This window comes from Portunus trituberculatus, chromosome 46 (genome assembly GCF_017591435.1).
Source record: "Portunus trituberculatus isolate SZX2019 chromosome 46, ASM1759143v1, whole genome shotgun sequence".
Classification (NCBI taxonomy): Eukaryota; Metazoa; Arthropoda; class Malacostraca; order Decapoda; family Portunidae; genus Portunus; species Portunus trituberculatus.
This window is the reverse complement of record NC_059300.1, coordinates 27,384,626-27,400,234: the sequence shown is the minus strand read 5'-3', so window position 1 is coordinate 27,400,234 and position 15,609 is coordinate 27,384,626. Positions and strand designations below refer to the sequence as shown.

General features: G+C 42.9%; 1 long non-coding RNA gene across 2 annotated transcripts in view; it reads right to left on the bottom strand.

Annotated features, from left to right (window-relative positions):
• The window catches only part of LOC123520202, a 257,753-nt gene that overhangs the window by 46,387 nt on the left and 195,757 nt on the right, over positions 1 to 15,609 (bottom strand). Inside the window, exon 3 of one of the 2 annotated variants that reach the window (XR_006679196.1) lies at positions 12,548 to 13,114. The exons of the other annotated variant lie outside the window; for it this stretch is intronic. This is a non-coding gene — a long non-coding RNA (uncharacterized LOC123520202). Of the gene's footprint in view, positions 1 to 12,547; positions 13,115 to 15,609 lie in introns of those variants that run through there. 2 annotated transcript variants of the gene reach the window in all.

The window sequence follows — 15,609 nt, the reverse complement described above, 5'->3', positions numbered from 1 at the left end:
GCCCGGTAATGTGGAGACGATTGTATTTAAGTTATAGCATTCAAAGCATAGACACTTGATTATCCAACATAGTGAGTGCCCTTCCTTATTTCCGTGTCAATGCATTATAAACAGTAAATACGACCTGTGTGTGTTATTCTTGGCCCGGTAATGTGGAGACGATTGTGTTTAAGTTATAGTATTCAAAGGGGATGCATATATAGAAACAGACACTTGAGTATCCAACATAGTGAGTGCCCGTCCTTATTTCCGTTTCGATGCATTATAAACAGTAAATACAAGCTGTGTGTGTTATTCTTAGCCCGATAATGTGAAGACGATTGTATTCAATTTATAGTATTGAAAGGGCATACATATAAAGACACAGAAACTCTAGTATCCAATATAGGGAGTGACCTTGTTTATTTCCATTTCAGTGCATTTATGAACTACATACATATTGCCAGTTACGTATTTATTGACCACCTCGTTCATAAGAGACATAAATTACCTGTCGTCTCCATAAATAACATGAGCCAGAGCGAGAAAGAATAAGTCTTTAAATAATGTAGGTGTGTCGGCTTCAAAGTTTCATGAAAGGGGAGAATTTTACAGTAAAGTGACTTAGCATGACTCACGCGACAAGCCCAGTTCACAAGTCACAAAATGAAGGCAAGAAGAGGTTGCTTTGTTCGCCTGGAGAAGCAGCACAAGAAGAGAAGAGAGGTGTTGTCTTCAATGCCGGCGCAAGGCAGTCCCGCGGCCTCGACACGCAGGATGCGATCAGCTTTGTTTCATGGCGAGGAAAGAAGGTGTAATATTGTGTCAAGCGTTGCAGCAGCCGCAGGGAACGTGCGTTGCGGAAGGACTGGAGGAGGAGCATATTAAAATTGTTATAAAAGGAGCGGTGGCGGAAAGAGTGTAGGAAAAGGAGTGTCGGGATGGAGCTGACGGGGACATGTTGCTGCAGGTTGACACGGGAGCGAAGTGAAAGATGAAGTAAAAATATAAATTCAGGAAAGGAAACCTGAAGATGAAAATGATAAAAAAAAAAGGTAAAACCGGGCGAGTCCCCGAGAGGCACCACGCTTGAAAGACACTCCAGACACAGGACACGGCAACGGTCGGGGGAGTGGCCCGTGCCTGCGGCCTTGACCATGACACCAAAATGGTATCAGGGCCACAGGAACACTGAGGCGTGTGTCTAAGGATGTCCGGCAACCACCGCCATCCTACACTGCTGCTGATGATGTGTCACCATCTTAGGGCGAGTCCTTACCGCACCTGCGGATGATGGAACAGCCAACGGTGAGACCACCACCACTACCAACATCACCACCACCAACCACAAAGCTCTCTCTCTCTCTCTCTCTCTCTCTCTCTCTGAAGACACTGATACCGTTCATACGCCAGAACAATGGAATATGCATTGTAAATGTAATTCCAATAATAAAAATGCAGAATCGACTCGTACAGTGTACACACCAACACTGCGTGGAGCAACACTTGAGTGTATACATCACCAACAACACCAAACTATTGAAAGGCAAAAATAAACATAACCGAATACCACCACACGCCCACAAAGTAATGAAAAGCGAACCGTTAGAACGATCGCAACAACAATGCACGAACAATAGCAGCAGCAGTGCCTGCGGGAAAACACACACCCAAAAATAATAAAGGAAACCCCCAACAAACGGCGCCACAATACCAAAAGGAAAACTAAAAACACCAGACGCCTGAAATATAAAGAAAACCAACAAATGCCAACGACAACAGCCAAAGGAAAGCTAAAGAATAACATACACAAAACTAAACAAATAAAACACGCTTCATGAAAACTGTTTGCCTGGTGACGAGAAATGGAAATAATTCACTTGAGCCAGACCAGACCAGGCCAGACAAGGCCAGACCAGGTCAGACCACCGCTGCTTCACGCGAGTCATCATTTACTGCCGCCATTCAGTCAGTCAGTCAGACAGTCATCAATCAGTCAGTCAGTAGTTAGGTAAGTCGGGTATTAAACAAAGCCGGCTTGTTAATCACGCAATCAGGCAGGCAATTACTCGGCCAGTCAGCCAGTCAATCCCACGTGACCGCCCCTTCCTTACCTATAATAAAACTGTACATCACAAGGCCACAACCCGCAACATGGAGGGACGATTATTTATTCTCCTTCCGGGAACAAATTGCTTTCCGACACAAACAGAAATCTATCGCCGTTTAGGCAGAAATTTCCTACACACACGCAAAGGGAAACGTCAATGGCAACAACAACAAAATAGACAAAATAGTTCTTTAATCTCCACTCCCAAAGACGTAACACTAACATAACATCAACATATTTAGTGCTGGATTTGTCTTGGCACTCCTGTCTTGAAGGATCTTAACCTCTTCAGTACTAGGATATTCTTACCATAAATCGTGCGTATCATTAGACAATTTTATATACATTAGGAAGGATCGATGGAGGCCAGAAGATTGATGGCCAAAGAGTCTTCACTATTTCAATTCCTTCATAAGTTTCTGAAGCTGTATAAAATCACCAAATTGTAAGCAGAATGAATATAAAAATGTGTCATGATACTGAAGGGGTTAACATGTATAGGGTGAAAAGTACAAGAAACTCGCTATTACCAGCCACCTTGTCTTTTTACGTGGCGCAGTGTGCGGTGCTCGGCTCGTGTGACAAACTTTTGCCTAACGTGATGAGAACTACACCGCATTGCCTTCCTCTCACGTCACTACTGGGGGAGGGAGGGAGAGAGAGAGAGAGAGAGAGAGAGAGAGAGAGAGAGAGAGAGAGAGAGAGAGAGAGAGAGAGAGAGAGAGAGAGAGAGAGAGTCGTCACATCACACACCACCGATAAAAGTACCTCTTTTGTGTCACGTCACGCGTCACTGAGTCTGAAGTGACGTGAACTGTCTCTTTTCCGACACACACACACACACACACACACACACACACACACACACACACACACACACACACACAGCAAAGACGCATACTCCTCCACGTGCCATACCAGCGCTAATTGAATTTACTCATCATCCTCATGTGCCCAATCACTCGAGCCAGAGCCGCCCACCACCACTCCATCACGCCCCGACACCTGCAGCTCCATGGCTCGCTCTGTAATAACGCAGCGCTATGGTTATTTCAGTAAGTCCCCCCCACACTCCTCGCTCCATCACTCATCGATCACCCCTCTCCCTGCTTCTCCTTTCCTTTCCCTGCTTCTACCTGCTTGTACCTCTCGACTACCTACCTCAGCGTGCCGACACCCACAGGCGCTTCGTCCGTGCCCTCTTTGATCTCTAATACGTGCTTATAGAAGTGTCACTCTGATATCTAAAGGTAAGGCTCTATCAGATTCTATGTTATGATGAAAAGAAGTGTATGTAGTTTGCTGACCTAAAGGTGTGTGTGTGTGTGTGTGTGTGTGTGTGTGTGTGTGTGTGTGTGTGTGTGTGTGTGTGTGTGTGTGTGTGTGTGTGTGTGTGTGTGTGTGTGATATTGTAATCCCAATATGTTCTGCAAATAAATATAACTAGAGCATTTTCTAAAGCACCTTCCGTTTACAAAAAAAAAAGTCACTGGGCGCACACACACACACACACACACACACACACACACACACACATACACACTGCAACTCGGCGCGAACAACACTAACAAACAACACTCACCATTCATGCAAGTTTACACACATATACGATCCTGGCCGGAAAAATCTCGATGACAAACTATCAGAAGCAGATTTCATGAATGGACGACTTTCAGACAAGAGCAAGCCACTCAGGGTCCTGGGATGAAACGAGAACACCGCACCGGGGACGAGGAAGAGGAGGACGAGGAAGACGAGGACGAGGACGAGGAAGAAGAGGAGGAGGAAGAGAAGAAAGAGGACGAGGAAGAGGAGGAGGAGGAGGAGGAAGAGGACGTGGAAGAGGAGGAAGACGAGGACGAAGACGAGGAAGAGGACGAGGACTATGAGGAAAACTATAACAAAGACAGGTACTAAGATAACGACGACGCCAATGCTATCTAGGCAGGAACAGACAACGCGTATCGCCACACTAGCATACGTTAATGACACTGATGACGCAGAAGTCGATACCAGCAGTGACGACCAAGACAACAGCCAACCACGCCAACTACGACCACATCAACGACGATAATTAAAAACCACAACGATAATGACGATGACGACGAGAACAAAGATGCATATGAAATAACTGAAGAGAAAGATTAATGAAGATAAAAGTACAGAAGGAAGGAAATGGAAGAAAGAAAATAACTGACAGAGAGAATCAGGAGTGAAAGAACAAAAAAAGTAAGACATAAGAGAAAAAACAAAAAAAGATGAATAGAATAGGAAAGAAGACGAAGGAGAGAGGATGGGGAGAAGGAGAAGAGAAGAGAAGAGAAGCGAAAGAGAAGGGAAGGGAGAGGAAGGAAAGGGATAGGAAAGGGAAAGAAGAGTGCACAAATTCGTGGTGTCAATGGGAAGCTTCGAAAAATTCCAAATCTTGTGTTCGAGGCTGTGGAAAGCTAACGACGAAAGTTTGCCGATTGTTGAACTAAAAACCGGTAAAGAAGGACACGATTGATTAGGGAAGTTGGCTGGGGTGTGGAAAACAGAGGAGCTGTGAGGAGGTGGCCACTTCTCCTGCCTGGGAATCCCTTTATGGTAGGATATATCAGTGAAATAAGAGAGGGAAAAAGTTGAAATGAAAGTGATCCCTAGAACCACCTCCGCCAGTCTCAAGAAGCCCTCAGGTATGAGTGGATATAAGAGCTATTATGGAACGTGGAACAGGATACATGCATGTGGATTATCTCTCTCTCTCTCTCTCTCTCTCTCTCTCTCTCTCTCTCTCTCTCTCTCTCTCTCTCTCTGTAAAAGGTTCCCTCACAGAAAAATAGAGCATATATAAAAGAAAACAAACTCTCACATGTATCCTTGACCCAATTTACACACACACACACACACACACACACACACACACACACACACACACACACACACACACACACACACACACACACACACACACACACACACACACACACACACACACACACACACACACACACACACACACAGAGAGAGAGAGAGAGAGAGAGAGAAACCTATTAGTAAATATGCAAACAAATTAAAGACTCCAACGTTTGATAAAGAATACGAGAGAAAAGTAGAAATAGAATAGCACTCACCCCCTCACCTTCACCGTCAGGAGGTCAGCTGAAGGTTAGACGAGCACAGTGTTAGTGGAAATAACAACTAAAAAACCTCCAGCAACGCACTTAACCTGCTTATTTATTACCTTCGCTCATGGCACAGGTAAGAGGAGGAATGGAAATAAGGAGGCGATACTAGTGATGATAATGACACGGGGGGGAAAAATTAGACTTCTACGTACTAATAAGGGTGACTGGATACGCGACTTGAGGAATGATCACTGTTGTATATTTTAAAGGATTTTGTTTGGGCTATTTTTTTTTTTTTTTTTGTATGTGTGTGTGTGTGTGTCTGTAGGATCCGCATGACAAAATTCTCTCTCTCTCTCTCTCTCTCTCTCTCTCTCTCTCTCTCTCTCTCTCTCTCTCTCTCTCTCTCTCTCGGATCATTTTTGTTTTTTCTCCATCTCTAGGATTCGCATGTCAAAATTCTCTCTCTTTGTCTCTCTCTCTCTCTCTCTCTCTCTCTCTCTCTCTCTCTCTCTCTCTCTCTCTCTCTCTCTCAACAATATAAACACACTAAATACTCTATAATCTTTGACTTATAAATGTAAAAACACAAAACAAAATACACTCATAACTCTCACTCTCACTCTCTCTCTCTCTCTCTCTCTCTCTCTCTCTCTCTCTCTCTTGACTTTACTAATGGGAAATCCGTGCACCTTGTCGGGCTGAGTTTGGTTTATCGGCTTCCTGCTTTGCTATCACGCCTCTAGAAATTCTGAACCGATGTGAAACTATGTATTTGCACTCAGATAAATAAATGAGAAAGCCGAACCCAGCAGTGACCTCCAAGTAACTGTGAGAGGTGAGATTCAGTGAGGAAGGCTTTGTAAGAGGGAAGGTGGGAGAGAGAGAGAGAGAGAGAGAGAGAGAGAGAGAGAGAGAGAGAGAGAGAGAGAGAGAGAGAGAGTGTGTGTGTGTGTGTGTGTGTGTGTGTGTGTGTGTGTGTGTGTGTGTGTGTGTGTGTGTGTGTGTGTGTGTGTGTGTGTGTGTGCCAAACATCCACACACTCAGCTAACCAGAGAAACAGAGATACTGAGACAAACAGATAAACAAACAGAGAAAGAAACAAACAAGAAAATGAATACATAGATTGAGAATTTTAAAAAACACAGTCAGCCATAACATTTTCAAAGCTTACACAAAAAATAAAGAAAAAAAAAAACTCAGCTAAATACATCAAATCAACTTCCATACCCAAAATTTCCCGGTAGTTTCAGACACAACAAATTAAGACACTACCACCACGCGGGACAAAAGTGAAAGGTGTCCCATTATACCCAGACAAAGACCAGGGAGGGAATGTGAGGCGCGCTGGACATAATTAGACAGCTGTACTTTGGCGTTAGAGGTAGCCCGGTCAGCTTAAACTGATAGAAATACCTGTCTCTGTGTCTATGCCTCTCTCCCTCTCCCTCTCTCCCTCTCCCTCATCAAGCTGCATGTCATTAATTAACTAGATCTCGACGCATGCACTTCAGGTATGCGGGAAATGCCTTTGACTGGTGGCTGGTGGTGCGAGGAGGCGCGTCTGACTGATCCAATAAGGTAATGCGAACAGACTATCAATTCCCTTTCATGATTAAGTGGTTGATGCGTCCGCCAGTGAATCCTCGGCGCAGGATAGCCTCGAGTGTGGACGCGGGCAGGAAGCGACCCAAATAGATAGATTATATGACTAAGAAAGCAAAGAAATGAGAGGGGAAGACTGGGGTGTGTAAGTAAACGGAATAAGATGATGACTATTAAGTTTCTCGCTTTTCCCAAGACGAGATACTCTGAATATGATGTACTGTACCTATGTATTCTATGAAAATATGAGGCAAGGAGTATCTTAGTGCATAAAAAAAATAGAGGAGGTAAAAATTGTAGGTTAGATCTTATAGACAACGGTGAAAAAGTGAAATGCAGTGTTTATGTACGTACGCTGTCTGTCCTTCACTGTGCCTCTGTCCTTAATGAACATGATAAACGAAGCATTTGCAAAAAGCCTGAAGGAATAAGAACGTGATAAGTTAGATGTCTCAGTCAGCCATGCCTTCGGGGATATGTTTTACTATTACGTATTGCATTTATTTTATACTGTACAGGCCCTGTACCTTTACTATTTTTCTTATGTACATAGCAGGTAAATTTTGTGTTAGTGTAGGGTAAACAAAACACCAGACCTGTTCCTCGCTTCTACTATGTATCTATAAGTGGTTGTCTTCTTTCAACTCGTGTAGTATAAAACTCTCCTCTTCCACCTCCAGGCAGTCACTGTGGAGAGGAACAAAGGAGTGGGGATTGATGCATTATTGTGGTTGGCGTTACTTGATGACACGCCAGAGCTTATCAATTACCCAAGACGCACTCACATGTCATGCTGAGATTTACGCCAGTCAGCAACTAGACAAGAATGCCACAGTAGCATACGGGATCAATATTACAGTAATGTTACCGAGTGAAGTGTGTGTGTGTGTGTGTGTGTGTGTGTGTGTGTGTGTGTGTGTGTGTGTGTGTGTGTGTGTGTGTGTGTGTGTGTGTGTGTGTTTAAATTATTTCCCAGTGATGATGCAGAATCCTTGTTAAACTGTCACTCAGATCTTAAAACTACGCTTGAATATACTAGTAACTTCCACTTTAGCCGCTTCAAACTAGTGGAGATGAGACACTGAAACCCTGAATTAAAAACATGAAGCAGAAAACGATCACATTTTTTTTCAGCAATCATAGAGCAAAAAAAGATAAACAAGAAGGTAAGGAATATATTGCCACACATACGGGACGCAAAATACACAGTAAAACCAGAAGTAGAAGAAAAAACATGAACAAAGAGCACTAAAGGCGAGGTTATGAAAGGTGCAGGCGACGAGACGAAGACAAGTAGCTCAGGTCGGAGGGGGTTGGCGTGACCAGGAGCGTTGAGGGGAGGAAAGTGTAGCTCGGCGGCATAAAGTCCACGTAATGAGGAGGCGGTGGCCACGCACACACCGCTGGGGACACGGGAGCTGCACGGAGGGGAGAGAACGTCCTCACGGCCACCGATTTGCACCAGCTGTCACCGTTTAGGCTCAACTCTACTCGTACCATCACCGCCAGCTGGGGAGGCGGTGACGCTTGCTTTACGCGGCACCACACGAGTTCGTACCACACAGCCTGTACCACACTCAGCCTGCACTACATGCCCTGCACCACACACAGCCTGCAGCACACCTACCTTTCACCACAAACGGAACACACGATACAAGATCACAGAATGCGTACGCCACAAACAGTCTGCACCACTGCACCACAAATGGGCTGCACCTAACGCCTAGCACACCCCACCACACACACACACATACACACTCACGCTGCACCAGACAAAATCTACACTGCAAAAAAACATAACATTCCTTCAGAAACTCAGTAAATTATATGAATCTTGATCAGTTACATACAAGCAAACTTTCATTACTATTATTTGATGAAATTCACTCTTCTTACAACACAGAATAACTATACATAATGAAAAATAATACCTTAATGTTTCTCTTAACCCCTTCAATACTGAGACGCACTTTTTACTTTATTTTGGGGGTATGATCAGACGATTTTATCAGCACTAGGAAGACTCTATGGAGGTCAAAAGATTAATGGGCACAGTCTTTACAATTCTACTCCCAACATAAGTTTCTGAACCTGTATAAAATTACAAAATAGTAACAAAATGAATTTGAAAAAACACGTCCTGGTACTGAAGAGACTAAACCTCCCTCGTGTCAACCAATCACCATTCCAGCAAATTAATCAAGATCCCCACCAATAAAACTCACATTACGAAAACGCCAGCAATCCTACTCACGTCTGTTTATTGCCACTTAAAGGTCATTATTTAAACTAGAAAAAAAAACATGCAAGCGCCAAACAATATTCATTTTCTGTCACTTGCGCCTTAACTGAGAGAAAGACTCCAAAAGACACCAAAAAGACAGGTGGTATGCTATCTGTGTTGGCCTTGGGGGATGAGATCTAGACGGAAGACATATTGCAGCTGAGACAACACTGCTGGAAGGGAGGAAAGGGAGAGAGAGAGAGAGAGAGAGAGAGAGAGAGAGAGAGAGAGAAAAGAGAAAGGAGATAAGTGGACACTCTCTCTCTCTCTCTCTCTCTCTCTCTCTCTCTCTCTCTCTCTCTCTCTCTCTCTGACCTGCTCGGGGACTAGCATCTAAGTGGACCTTTTTGTTTCATTGTTTTGTTGTTCACCAGATTTCCTTCTTATATATATATAAAAAAAAAAAGCTAAACAGGAAGGAACAAAAGGTCGAGTAGACAGAGAAGGAAACTAGAAAAAGAAAATGGGAGAGACGAGAAGAGGAGATTAAGAAAGAACCATAAGAGAAGAACAAAAATTTAAAAAGTAAAGAAAAAAACGAAGACTAACACAAAACAAAAGAATATAAGGAGAAAAAAAAAAGAAAATAGGGAATCATGGAAAAAATCAAACTAAAAGCAGAATGTGTAACGATGGAGAACGAACGATAAAGGGAAAGGGGATGGGAGGAGGAATAGAAGAGGAATAAGGAATAAGGAATAAGAGGCAGGTTGGAACACATGAATCAAGCCTGCAGCAGCCTGTCATCAGGGAACCTAAGGAGCGGAAAGCGTGATGGATTCCCAGCCTTTGTTACCTTATTAGGCCACTCCCGTATGCCGAGAGAGAGAGAGAGAGAGAGAGAGAGAGAGAGAGAGAGAGAGAGAGAGAGAGAGAGAGAGAGAGAGAGAGAGAGAGAGAGAGACAGACAGACAGACAGACAGACAGACAGACAGACAAAAAGACAAAAAGACAAAAAAGACAAAAAGACAGACAAAAAAACAGACAAAAAGACAAAAAAAGACAAAGACAGACAGACAGACAGACAGACAGACAGACAGACAAACAAACAGACAGACAGACAGAAAAAGATCACGTGTATTTTCATATGGAAAGGAGAGGCGTCAAGATCACAAAAAAGAAGACGTGACGTTATTGTTAAAAAAATGAATATGAAAAAACACTGAAGTAGAAAATATTTTTAAAACGGAAGCCAATTTACATAGTTACGGAGAACTGTGTGTGTGTGTGTGTGTGTGTGTGTGTGTGTGTGTGTGTGTGTGTGTGTGTGTGTGACTTTCAATCCTCCTGACATTACAAACTGCTTGCCAAACACGTGACAGAGACAAGCGGTTGCTCATTGCGTGTTTTGCTGTTTTTTTTCCCCATTTTTTCGTCTTGTGTCTTGTTGTAAATCCTGCTGACGATAATAAATGATCTTACACACACACACACACACACACACACACACACACACACACACACACAAAGAAAGAAGGAAAGCTGGTAACGGTGTCCAATTTTTATATGTTTATTTTCATTTTTTCTTTCAATTTCTATTTGTTTACTTATTTATTTTCCTATTTCTTTCTTTTCATGTTCAATTTTGCGTGGCGGTGGTGATCGGACGTAATGTGGACAGGATACCGACCACGAAGGACTGGCTTGGCGTGGGCTGGGGAATGTCAAGAGAGCTGATAGTGTGTTGCTGCAGGGCGGAACACGAGCAGCCACCGTCACTGCTGCCATCTGAAAGGTTTTCCAAAAGGTGACGTGATTTTTTTTCACACTGCAGAGAATTCTAAAAACCACTTACCGCTGAGAACACAAAGACGCTGTTTCTTATTCCTCTTGTGTAGATAAAGCTTGTGTGAGAGCATGTCTTGTGTTCTTAAACGTTTTGCTACACCACAACAACTATACCACCTTCACTACTGGGACGCATTTTTATCATGATTTTTCGGTGCGAGTAGACTATTTTGCTGACATTAGGAAAGGTCTTTGGAGGTCACAAGATCAATGGCCAGAGTTTTCACTGCTTAAATCCTCACATAAGTTTCTGAAGATGTATAAAATCACCAAATAGTAAACAGAATGAATATGAAAGCGTGTCCTGGTGTTGAAGAAGTTAGAGGTCACAGAAATACAGTAATAATTCATCGAGTTCTCTTAGGTCTGTGTTTTATTAGCTACTTTTTTTTCTTATTCTGTTCCACGTAAGTAATGGTGTCCGAGAGGCTTGAGTGGGAGTATGTATCGCATTCTTGAACGTTTTGCTTTCTCGTAAGGTTCTCAAAGGTCACAGGGAGGATTTATCGAATTGCCTGTTTTTCATTGTCAGTGCGGAATTCATGTTAACCCCTTTAATACTGGAGCACATTTTCACCTTGAGATTTGTGTACGATTAGATCATTCTATCGACATTAGGAAGGGTCTACGGAGGTCAGAAGATTAATGGCCACAGTCTTTACCATTTTGATGCCCCACATGAATTTCTGAAGTTGTATAAAATCACCAAATAGTAAAACAGAACGAATAATTATGGAAAAACGCGTCATGGTACTGAAGGGGTTAAACTATAACACTATACCAAGAACCATGAGACCATCCTTCAAAACAAAGTAGTATGAATAATAGTTTGTTCAAATTAATTTAGATAAGATACTGAAACGTTTGGAAAGTAATAAGAAACTTGCGTCACTGTCATACAACGCATCGCAACAGTCTGCGTGGAATCCGCTTAACTCCTTCAGTAGCAGGACACGTTTTCATATTTATTCTGCTTACTATCTGGCGATTTAAAGCAACTTCAGAAACTTATGTCGGGATAAAAAAAGGGTGAAGACTGTGGACATTAATCTTCTGATCTCCATAGACTTTTCTTACGGTTAATAAAATCGTGTAATCCTACCCATAACTCGAGGCAAAAATCCGTTCCAGTACTAAAGGGGTTAATCACTCTTCCTTCAAACCATACACACACACAATAAATAAAATGAGGCCAAAGGATTACGGAAAGGACGCCACAGCCTGCCTTAGCATTCCATCACTCTTCTCCACTAATTCACTATAACAAAAGTACGAACCAACACAACATACGCGATGTGATGAAATATTTAGCGGCACGTACTCACCTTTACCTTCATCAACTGAGAGGTGTGAGTGTGCCCTTAGCCACTCATGAACCATTAGCACCGGCAATCGCCCACACAAGACACATCAGCTCGTCTTTATCCTCACTCACTTCAGCAAACATAATCCCACTGTCTTTTATTTTCCCCACGCACGTTTCAGTTATACAGGCAACTTATCCACTGTGAGGAAAAATAAGTAACAATTCCGTGTAAGTGAGACAACATTAATTTATTTCCTACTTTAGAAACTTAACATAATTCCTTTCCTAATTATAATTACGTTGACACCGATGTAATTACGCTGGAGTGAATGTATTGCAGTGGGCGCGTTACAACATTACGTGTTACATTCCACGACGGCGGGACGTTTTTCCAGCTCTCCTATTTATTGCTTTCATAAACGCCTCGTGACCCACGTTTTAAAAGTATTTGTTTCCAGGAAAGTTTTGGTTAAATGAAATGTGATAATAAATTGAACAGTCACTATACATGTTCAAAAAATTATGATCTCTCAGTCAGCCAAGAAATGTGTCCATAAAAAAGTACTTGAACAATAATCACAAAAGACTTATTTAATCACAAAATGACTCAAATACCATCAACACTAACATTGCCCTAGTTTTATAAGCAATAAAAATTGGTAATAATATCAGGGGTTTTTTTTACATTGTAACCCGATTAAAATTAAATAAAACAATTCATCCATAACAATTTGATATTATTTAGTCGGAACACCAGATTTTTCTCACTATTGTAGTCTATGGAGAAATCTCTTTTCTCTCTTCACTGCGTCTTTCACATGAAAGGTCGGAGGCATCCTGACCCCCGCCAATGTATGTTAGGCGAGGCGACGCACGCCAGCGGAAGTCCTCTAAAAGGTGGTGATGGCGGCACGGGGAGAGGCAAACAGGACCACCTAAAGTGTGTGAAGGAAAAACACAGGAATGTAACAGCGTCGCGAGAGAAAAGGCGGGAGATCAAGAAGCGTGAGGGTCTGGCGGGTCTGGCGGGTCTGGCGGGTCTGGGCGGCAACACAAGCAAACCAGGAAGAGCAAATTCACGACTGAAGGAACAGCAAAGTGACGATAAGAGGCGCAGGCCGAGCTGCCAAGGAGTTCACTTCCGCCTCGCCGAGTTGCCAGCATGTGATGGCTACACGCGGACACACACACACACACACACACACACACACACACACACACACACACACACACACACACACACACACACACACAAAGAAAGGCAGCAGCAGGCACACATGACCACCTCGGATATTTGAATTGCCAAACTTTTGTTCCAGGATTTCTTCAGATAATGGGAGTGAAGATGATCAAATTTATGAATATTGCGGTGTGTGTGTGTGTGTGTGTGTGTGTGTGTGTGTGTGTGTGTGTGTGTGTGTGTGTGTGTGTGTGTGTGTGTGTCAGGATGAGACTCACGCTCTGCTCAACACTAAGTCGTAAAACAAAGTAGTATAAATTCTGAAGTGTTAATCTGACAAAAAATAAATACTGTATCCGGATCACTTCTTTGTTCTCACGTTGCAGCAAACCTGAGGCTGAAACTCTAGCGCAGAAGGAAATAACTTTTTATCTTTTAATCATTAATCCTTTGACTGGCAGAGGCAATGTGACACCAATTATTTCAGTAATTGTGCAGGATTTCACTCAACGAAAAACAAAACTACACACAATTAAAGGTTTTAGTTGTTCATTCATTTCTTTTACCATTTATAAATCACACATTAAATTTTGACACACATCTTTATCTAAGCTTAAAGAGAAGACCATTGCAGCCAAACAGTTTATGTCATATAAAGATCAAGTGTTTCTCTTTCACGCAGAAGGAAAACAGGGAGCGAAAAGAAGCAAAAACAGTAGTAGTAGTAGTAATAGTAGTAGTAGTAGTAGTAGTAGTAGTAGTAGTAGTAGTAGTAGTAGTAGTTGTTGTTGTTGTTGTTGTTGTTGTTGTTGTTGTTGTTGTAATAGTAGTAGTAGTAGTAAAATTAGTATTAATGGTGGTGGTGGTGGTGGTGGACAATGTGAGGAACGAGGGGAAAAGGGAAAGAAAGCCTTGACTTGTGCCCTTTCCAAGTCACAGGCAGCTTTCCCCCTCGCACCAACCCATACAATGTGCCCTCACCTCTATTTTTCCCTACAGCACTTTTTTCCCCTTAGCTGTACGGCGCCCTCAACACCTCTCACTCTCTCTCACTCACCCTGGTATTCTTTCCATCTGCCCTTCCTCTCCCTATATTCTCCCTTCCCTTACCTTACTCTCTCTCTCTCTCTCTCTCTCTCTCTCTCTCTCTCTCTCTCTCTCTCTCTCTCTCTCTCTCTCCCTCTCCCTCCACATAGGTAAACCTCAGCCAACCAGCGTCTTTGTTTTTTTCCTCCTCCTCCTCCTCCTCCTCCCAGCCACAGTTCCCTTTTCTCTCATTCCCTCAGTAAGTCTCCCCCCTTCCCTCTCCCTCCTGCCAAGTCCAAACTCCTCCCCCTGTGTCAGCCGCAGGAAAAAACAGCGGGAAAATATTTTACGTCACACAGATAAATGACAAAGTTTGAGCAGGGAGTGTGGCGTCCATTAAAGCAGGGAGCTGTGTGTGTGTGTGTGTGTGTGTGTGTGTGTGTGTGTGTGTGTGTGTGTGTGTGTGTGTGTGTGTGTGTGTGTGTGACCATGATATCGTTCTCTCTCTCTCTCTCTCTCTCTCTCTCTCTCTCTCTCTGTCATTCAAATTCAAGATATCTATGGACCAAGGCGTGAAAAGGGAGAGAAAAAGGAGGAGGAGGGAAAGGAAATGCTAAGAAAAAGGTGAAAGGGGGAGAGGAAAGAAAGGAAGAAAAGCACGTGGGGAGGACTGATTGTAATGGTTAGGTTTGTGTTTGAAGTGGATGGTGCGAAGGGGCAGATGTGTGGTGGCCAGAGAGAGAGAGAGAGAGAGAGAGAGAGAGAGAGTAGTAGTAGTAGTAGTAGTAGTAGTAGTAGTAGTAGTAGTAGTAGTAGTAGTAGTAGTAGTAGTAGTAGTAGTAGTAGTAGTAGTGGCGTGATGGTAGTAGTAGTAATAGTTGTTGTTGTTGTTGTTATTGTTGTTGTTGTAATAGTAACACGAGTCAAAACATTAAAGAAAAACGCCATTATAATCATTCATCGTGTGTGTGTGTGTGTGTGTGTGTGTGTGTGTGTGTGTGTGTGTGTGTGTGTGTGTGTGTGTGTGTGTGTGTGTGTGTAAGTAATGTCTCTGTATTCTTCCATTCCCTTCACTTGTTCATCATTGCCTTTTCCTTCTTAGTATTGGATATTCTTTTGTTTCTCAGCATCATATGAATAAAGGCAAGCAGTCAATCTCTCTCTCTCTCTCTCTCTCTCTCTCTCTCTCTCTCTCTCTCTCTCTCTCTCTCTCTCTCTCTCTCT